The 7,735-nt window shown below is 56.9% G+C and overlaps 1 non-coding gene across 1 annotated transcript; it reads right to left on the bottom strand.

Annotated features, from left to right (window-relative positions):
* Positions 1 to 5,610: 5,610 nt before the first annotated feature.
* On the bottom strand, positions 5,611 to 5,682 carry TRNAW-CCA. Its single transcript has one exon. It is a non-coding gene; the product is annotated as a tRNA-Trp (tRNA).
* Positions 5,683 to 7,735: the final 2,053 nt, after the last annotated feature.

A 7,735-nucleotide genomic window follows, 5' to 3' on the forward strand; every position in this document is an offset into this window, starting at 1 on the left:
TGAGAGATTTGTAAACAGTGGATTGTTTTGGGTGGGGGAGAATCCGAGTCCTACCATGAAAAATACAAACGTACCGTAAAGCAAAAATTTCCAGAGGACAAAAGTGACACTGTACTTTGAAGAAAAAGGAAATTCAAGGTCTAGTGCTTTTGTGTTATGCTCGACAAGCTACATTTGAAACTAATCTTTCTTCTTCGAGTGATTGCTCATGTGCATTCCACAATAGGTGTGTGTGCTCGCCACGTGCACCAGTGCCGGAAGTTTTCCCCCTAGCAGTACCCATAGGGGAGCACCCTAGCAACCCCTGGAGTAGCGCCTCCATGGTGTCGTATAAGGGGCGCTGCGCGCTCCCCCCACCCTCAGTTCCTTCTTGCCGCCAGTGAAGGTGCATCGGAACTGCTCTGCTCCAGCTTGGCTGCAGCTTCCCTCTTGGACTCTGTTAGTTCAGAGTTAGTAGTACCTGTAGTTAAAGTAGTTTAGTTTAGTGCACCCAGGTCGGGGCATGCCCTGTGCCCCAGGCTTTAAGTTGTGCGATGCAAGCGGCCGATGCCCGTGAGTGATCCGCACATGGACTGTTTACGCTGTCTGGGGGAAACCCATCTCAGCGATTGCTGCAAGATTTGCAGATCCTTCAAGCCTCGGACCAAGGAGGAGTGGGACATTCAGCTCCGAGCCATTTTGATGGAGTCGGCCTTGACCCCGACACCATTGCACTGCTCCAAGTCGGTATCGTGGCGTCGGTGCACGGTGACCCTTTGGTGCCTTCCACCACTCAGTACCTCTCTCTGTCCACGGGCATTCCAAAAAGGCCTAAGACACTGGAGCAAGACTGGAGGAGAGACTAGACCTGCACTGGGCAGTTCTCAGTCCCCATCAGCCTCCCGGCCTCTGACTTAGGTTGAGTCAGCCTGCGCCCACTCTGCGCCGACCTCCCTGGCCAGTACCATGAGCACCGCCACCATTGGCTCCCCGGTCCAGAGGCAAGCCACCACTTGGATCCCCTCAGTCGCCACCTGGTCGGTACCATTCGCGGTCTAGGGAATGTTCCTGACAATGTTCTCCACTCAGCGACCGCCCCGGGCGCAGTCTGTGCCGGTCCCTGTCGCCCCCCACCAGGTTGTCTGGCTGAGTCCTGACTGGCAGGGGTTCCAGGCACTGCTCCGCCTTGAGGGACCGTAGACCTCACGAGGAGAGCATGCCCCGTCGAGACCGGGACAGATGGCACCGGAGGTCCTAGTCTCAGAGAGGCTACCATAGCCCTTTGCGGTATGGGCGTTGACGCCATTCCCGTTCTTCGTCTTGCTCGAGGTCCCCGCCGTGCCACCGCTCCCGCAGTCCCAGGCCTCGATCACCGGCACCTCGCATTCGCGGATCCGCCCGTCGGAGCCGGTCATGGAGCAGCTGCTAGCAGCGGTACTCCCGCTCCTCCACGCTGGGATCACGGTCTTGTGGTTGGCCCTGTTCCTGACACTACCGCTCGTCCTGGTCCCAGGATAGCGACAGGTCGTATGCCAGCCCGGCCTCCTTTCGCAGTCATCAGTCGATGGGACAGGCTAGTCAGGCTGAACACCCTGCTCTGCCGGTGCCACAGCAGGTGCAGTGGCACCGGGCTCCTAGGCTGGCACCATGGTGCCAATGGGCCCCGTGGCCCCCGACGCAGCCCCCAGTGGTGGTTCGCTCGGTGGCCGGAGCCTCGGAGAGACGGTCAGCCTCCCAGGAGGGAGTCGGTAGAGTGTTCATCCTGAGAAGATGGAGGACCCCTCTGACTCTTTCTTCAATGGCCTCTTGGCTTCGGCACCGGGCAGGGTGGCTCTCCCACTCCATGAAGGCGTGGCAAAAATTTTGAACGCCTTGTGGCAAACTCCAGCTTCCTTGCCTCCCATCTCTAAGAGGGCGGAATGGAAGTACTTCGTGCCCTCCAAGGGGCATGAATACTTGTTACACCCACCCTGCCCCCAACTCCCTCGGGGTCGAGTCGGTTAACCACAGGGAGAGGCAGGGCCAACCAGCCCCTACTCCTAAGAATAAGGACTAGAGAAGGCTGGATCTATTCGGGAGGAAGGTTGACTCGTCCTTGAGTTTTCAACTGAGGGTGGCAAACCACCAAGCCCTCCTGGGGAGATTTGAGTTCAATTTGTGGGGCTCTCTGCCCAAATTCGAGGACTCCCTCCAAGAGCGTGACAAAAAAGAGTTCAAGGCTCTGGTGGAGGAAGGTACGGCTGCTGCCAGGGTGGCCCTTCAGGCAGTTTCAGATGCTACAGATACGGCTGCACGGGCTATGGCCTCCTCGGTGTCCATGAGGAGGGCGTCGTGGCTCCTGCTGTCTGGACGGGCCAGCGAGGTGCAGAACTCCTTACAGGACCTTGCTTTCGATGGCACGGCCCTGGTTGTGGAACAGACGGATGTGAAATTGCACGGCCTGAAAGATTCCTGCACAACACTTAAGACCCTTGGCCTCCATGTCCTGGCCCCGGCCAGGACCAAGTTTAAGCTGCAGCAGGCTCCCCACCCAGGCCACCCACTTAGATATGAGCCACCTTATAAAAAGTCAAGGGACTATAAGAAACACCCGCAGAGGCAATCCCCGTCTGTGCCCCGACCTGGGCGCTCCAAGGGTAAACAGGCGGGAAAGCATCAGTTTTGACAGGATGCCCAGGTGTGACGTACCAGTTCATACCAGGGATCCACCTGCAATAAAGCTTCCCTTCTCCAACCGGTTGTGTGCTTTTCTCCCGGATTGGTCACGGCTGACCTCAGACTGATGGGTCCTCAACACCGTCTCCCAGAGCTACACCCTCCAATTTACCTCTACCCTGCCTGCCCAACCTCCATCCCTGCTCCTTCTCGGGGACCCCTCTCACGAGGCCCTGCTCAAGCAGGAGGTGGGGCGGCAACTTGGCCTAGGAGCGGTGGAGGTGGTACCAGAGGAGTTCAGACACAAGGGCTTCTATTCCCGCTACTTCCTTATCCTGAAGGTCAAAGGGCGGCTCAGGCCCATGCTGGACCTGTGAGGCCTGAACCAGTACATGATAAAGCTCAAGTTTCGCATGGTCTCTCTGGCCTCCATCATTCCCTCCCTGGATCCCAGGCACTGGTATGCTGCCCTCGATCTGCAGGACGCATACTTCCACATTCATATATTCGAGGGACACAGCCGTTTCCTCCATTTTATGGTTGAGCAGGAACACTACCAGTTTACAGTCCTCCCATTTGGCCTGTCCACTGCTCTCAGGGTATTCACAAAGTGCATGTCTGTGGTAGTAGCCTACCTCAGACGTCGCAGGGTCCAGACTTCCCCTATCTTGACGACTGGCTGGTCAAGGGCAGGTCACAGGTGCGTGATCATGTGGCGCTCCTTCTGTCCATGTGTGCCACTCTGGGCCTGTTGATAATCGACACCAAGTCCACGTTAGTCCCGCTGCATCGCATAGAGTTTATTGCGGCAGTCCTGGACGCGACGTCTGCCAGGACCTCCCTCCCACCAGACAGATTCAAGACCCTAAGGGAGCTCATCAGCACAATCACAAGGTTCCCCGTGATCACAGCCAGAGCGTGCCTCCACCTCCTGGGTTACATGTCAGCATGCACGTATGTGATTTGCCACGCCAGACTCAGGATGAGGGCCCTCCAACTCTGATTGGCCTCGGTGTTCTCCCAGTCCAGAGACAGGATGGACAAAGTCCTCACCTCTCCACGTTGGTGGTCCTCCCCAGGCAACGTGCTCCATGGGGTCCCGTTCGTGGAGCTGGTGTCCGACGCGTCAGACCTGGGGTGGGGAGCCCATGTGGGAAACGTTCAGACCCAAGGTCTGTGGTCCGCGCGGGACCGTGCCCTACATATAAATGTCAAGGAGCTCAGGGCGGTCCGTCTGGTATGCGTGGCCTTCCGCTCACACCTGGAGGGCAGAGTGATCAGGGTTCTCACGGACAACACTGCCTTGATGTTCTACATCAACAGGCAAGGGGGGGTCCGCTCCTCTGCCAGGAAGCCCTCAGGCTGTGGGACTTCTGTATAGCCCATGATATTTGCCTGGAAGCCCACCACTTACCGGGTGCCTGGAACTCTCGAGTGGATCGCCTGAGCCAAGACTTCTCCTCTGAGCATGAGTGGTCACTTCACCCAGAGGTGGTGCACAGGATTTTCCAAACGTGGGGCACTCCCCAGGTGGACCTGTTTGTGACACGGCAGAACCGCCGGTGTCCCTGCTTCTGCTCCGGGGGGCTTGGGCGCGGCCACCATCTCTGATGCTTTCCTCCTCTCCTGGTCGTGCCAGCTTTTCTATGCCTTCCCCCCCGATCCCACTGATCGCCAAGGTCTTGGAGAAGATTAAAATGGACAGGGCCCGGGTCCTCCTGATTGCCCCAGCATGGACCAGGCAACATTGGTACGAGACTATCACAAGCCTGGTGGTCGCCCCGCCGTGGCCATTGTCATCCCAACTGAACCTGGTATCCCAGGACCAGGGCCGCCTCCTCCACCCCAACCTAGCGGCGCTCCACCTCGCGGCTGCTCAGTGGTTAGGCCGGGAGGAGAGGACTTGCTCGGAAGGGGTTCAGCATGTCCTCCTGGGAAGCAGACCGCCCTCCACACGTCGGGCCTACCTGGCAAAGTGGTCTCAGTTTTCCCAGTGGGCAGCTGATCGGGGAGTTTCGCCTGTGGCTGCTCCGATTCAGCTTTTTAGACTACCTCCTTCACCTTAGAGCCCAAGGCCTAGCCCCCTCGTCCGTCAAGGTGCATTTGGCAGCCATATCGGCCTTCCACCCACTGGTGCAGGGCCACACGGTGTTGTCCCATGCTATGACTGGCCAATTCCTTAAGGGGTTGGATTGTCTCTTCCCGTATGTTAGGCCCCCAGTCCTCCAGTGGGACCTGAACTTGGTGCTGACCAGGTTGACAGGTCTCCCGTTTGAACCGCTAGCTACATGCTCCTGGTCGTACCTCTCGTGGAAGGTAGCCTTCCTGCTAGACGGGTCTCAGACCTCAGGGCCCTGAACCCCTGTACACAGTGTTCCCTAAGGACAAGGTCCAGCTCCAACCACATCCTTCGTTCCTCCCCAAGGTGGTCTCCTCCTACCATGTGGTTCAGGACATTTTCCTGCATTCTGTCCCGAGCCCCATGCGTCCAGTGAGCGCTGCTAGATGTGAGACGGGCTCTAGCTTTTTACCTGGAATGTACAAAGCTGTTCAGGAAGTCCTCACAGCTGTTCATCGCCTCGGCTGAATGCATGAGAGGTCGGCCGAGCTCCACTCAGCGGCTCTTCAACTGGGTCACCTCGTGTATTCGTACCTGTTATGACCTGGCGGGAGTCCCCCCGCTGCCGATTGTGAGGGTGCACTCGACCAGGGTGCAAGCCTTGTTGGCCCATGTCCCCATTCAGGACATTTGTAGGGCTGCCACATGGTCTTCGGTTCACACGTTTACCTTGCATTATGCGATCGTCTTCCAAACCAGGGAGGATGCCGGGTTCGGCAGGGCTGTACTCCATCCTGAGTGTCTGTGAACTCCTACCCACCTCCAACAACTCCCACTATACCTCCCCAGGCTGCAAGAAGACATCACAAACCTCCAGAGGTGGGGTGGGACATTAAAAAGTCAAAGAAGGAAACACATGGCCCTGGTGTGATTTGAACACACAACCTTCTGATCTGGGGTCAAACACACTACCATTGTGCCACAAAATCACTGGTTACCGTGTCTCTCTCAAAGCAAATCACTACAACTTATTTTCCCTCTCCCCCCATCCCTCCTTTGCCTTTGTAGCTGGAATCAGGCAAAGCCTGTTCCCCCATCACCACATACAATGGAGAGTACAAAGAGGGACCAATATCCATGGGAGGCAGCCCTTTGTGCCCTCTTCATTCCAAAGCTGGTCTTTGCCATGGACACTGGGTGCCCATGGCCAGAGGATTCCTGGCCCTGCTGGCAAATGCCATACAGGGAGGGCTGGGGCTTAACACTGTGACAAACTTTTACCCACCTGAAGCCTCCCTGGCCATTCTGAACTCCACAGAGCAAGGGAGGAAGAAGCAGCCAGACACCACAGCTTACCAGCCCCTGCATGACAATCTTTGCTCCAGCCGCATGCCAGGAAAGTACAGCTTTTTGCCCCAAACCTAAGCCACAGTCCAGAGATAGCAGAGCTGGAGAAGCAGAGAGCATCACAATGGCAGTGAGGAGAACACAAACACTTCTCCAAACCAGCACAGCTTGGAGAAAACTGGAGGCGATAACGCTGAGCTGGGAGTGCCCAGTGTGCTGACCAGGAACCAGAGCTGGCCAGGTGAGATTTCTACCCCTGAGCCACAACGTTCTACAGCCCTCACCTGAAGGAGGCCAAGGAGAGTGTCCCTCCCTCACACAATTTCAGCTCCTCACACCAACTTCATTCCCAACTCCTGCTGCTTGTCAGTGCAGGCTGGGCACATAACGAGGCGCTGCCATTAATGCTGGGTCTGTTTGGTAAGGGAAGCTGGTGGGTTAGTGGAATCACAAGGGGATCTAGGGGTAGGAGAGGGTGGAATAGACCAAAACAACAGCATGCCTCCCCTTCAGCAGAGGGCATCTCGGAACCCACAGCAGCTGCCCTGTGGTTGTATTGCTGTGACTATCACTTTTACCTTGCATGCCAAAGGTTCCTGGTTTGAGACCAGGAAAAAGCTCTCCTGCTTCGGTCTTGAGCTAAATGCACCATTTGCTGCTTCTTAACAGAAAGTCGCAGCCTGTCAGATCACATTCTGGTGACCCAGGAACTGCTGTCAGGATCCCTGAACACTCAGGGGCTTTCATTTCAGCAATTAAAGCTTTCAGGGCTTTTTCCATCCGCAACATGTTTCTTCCTCTGCGCTAATGAGACTGAGCTAACAGCCTGCTTGGGAAGCTGTCTGACTGTAAATGAGGAGAGAGGCAAGATGGGCGAGGGAATCTCTTTCATTGGGCCAACATCTGGTGGTGGATGGGAGAAGGTTTTGAGCTTCAAAGAGATCTTCCTTAGCTCTGAAGAGTGTTGGTTGGAGTCCCAAATGCCTGTGAGGGCTTTCCTTCCCTTTCACTCCTGCCCTAGCAGTCCACCTTTTGAGTTAGCCTAGGATTTACTGATGGACATATGCAGTTATTCATTTATGAATTATTTCCCAGCCAGCTGATACAAGTGCTTGCTTTTGGCTCAATGGGGTTATGGGAGAGGATGACCTCGCTTCCCAGCTCACAGCCTGGAAGACTGGTACCTTCACCCCACCCTTTGTGCTCCTGCCCACCTCACGAACACTGTGAGACAGTAGACAGGGATGGTGTCCCTAGCCTCTGGTTGCCAGAAGCTGGGAATGGGCGACAGGGGATGGATCACTTGATGATTACCTGTTCTGTTCATTCCCTCCAGGGCCGGCTCTAGGCACCAGCCAAACAAGCTGGTGCTTGGGGCGGCACATTTTTAGGGGCGGCATGGCCGGCGCCAGAATCCTGCCCCTAAAAATGTGCCGCGGGCCGCCCTAGCTCACCTCCGCTGCTGGTGCCTGGGAGGGAGGGGGAGATCCCGAGCGGCCACGGCGCGCGAAACAACTGTTTCGCGCGCCGCTGCTCCCCCTCCCTCCCAGGCTTGAGAGCGCCGCGGCCGCTCGGAGTCTCCCCCTCCCTCCCAGGCTCTCAAACCTGGGAGGGCGGGGGAGATCCCGAGCGGCCGTTTCGCGCGCCGCTGCTCCCCCTCCCTCTCAGACTTGAGAGCCTGGGAGGGAGAGGGAG

This window comes from Terrapene carolina, unplaced genomic scaffold, assembly GCF_002925995.2.
Source record: "Terrapene carolina triunguis isolate 2854851 unplaced genomic scaffold, T_m_triunguis-2.0 Scaffold233, whole genome shotgun sequence".
NCBI classification, from domain to species: domain Eukaryota; kingdom Metazoa; phylum Chordata; order Testudines; family Emydidae; genus Terrapene; species Terrapene triunguis.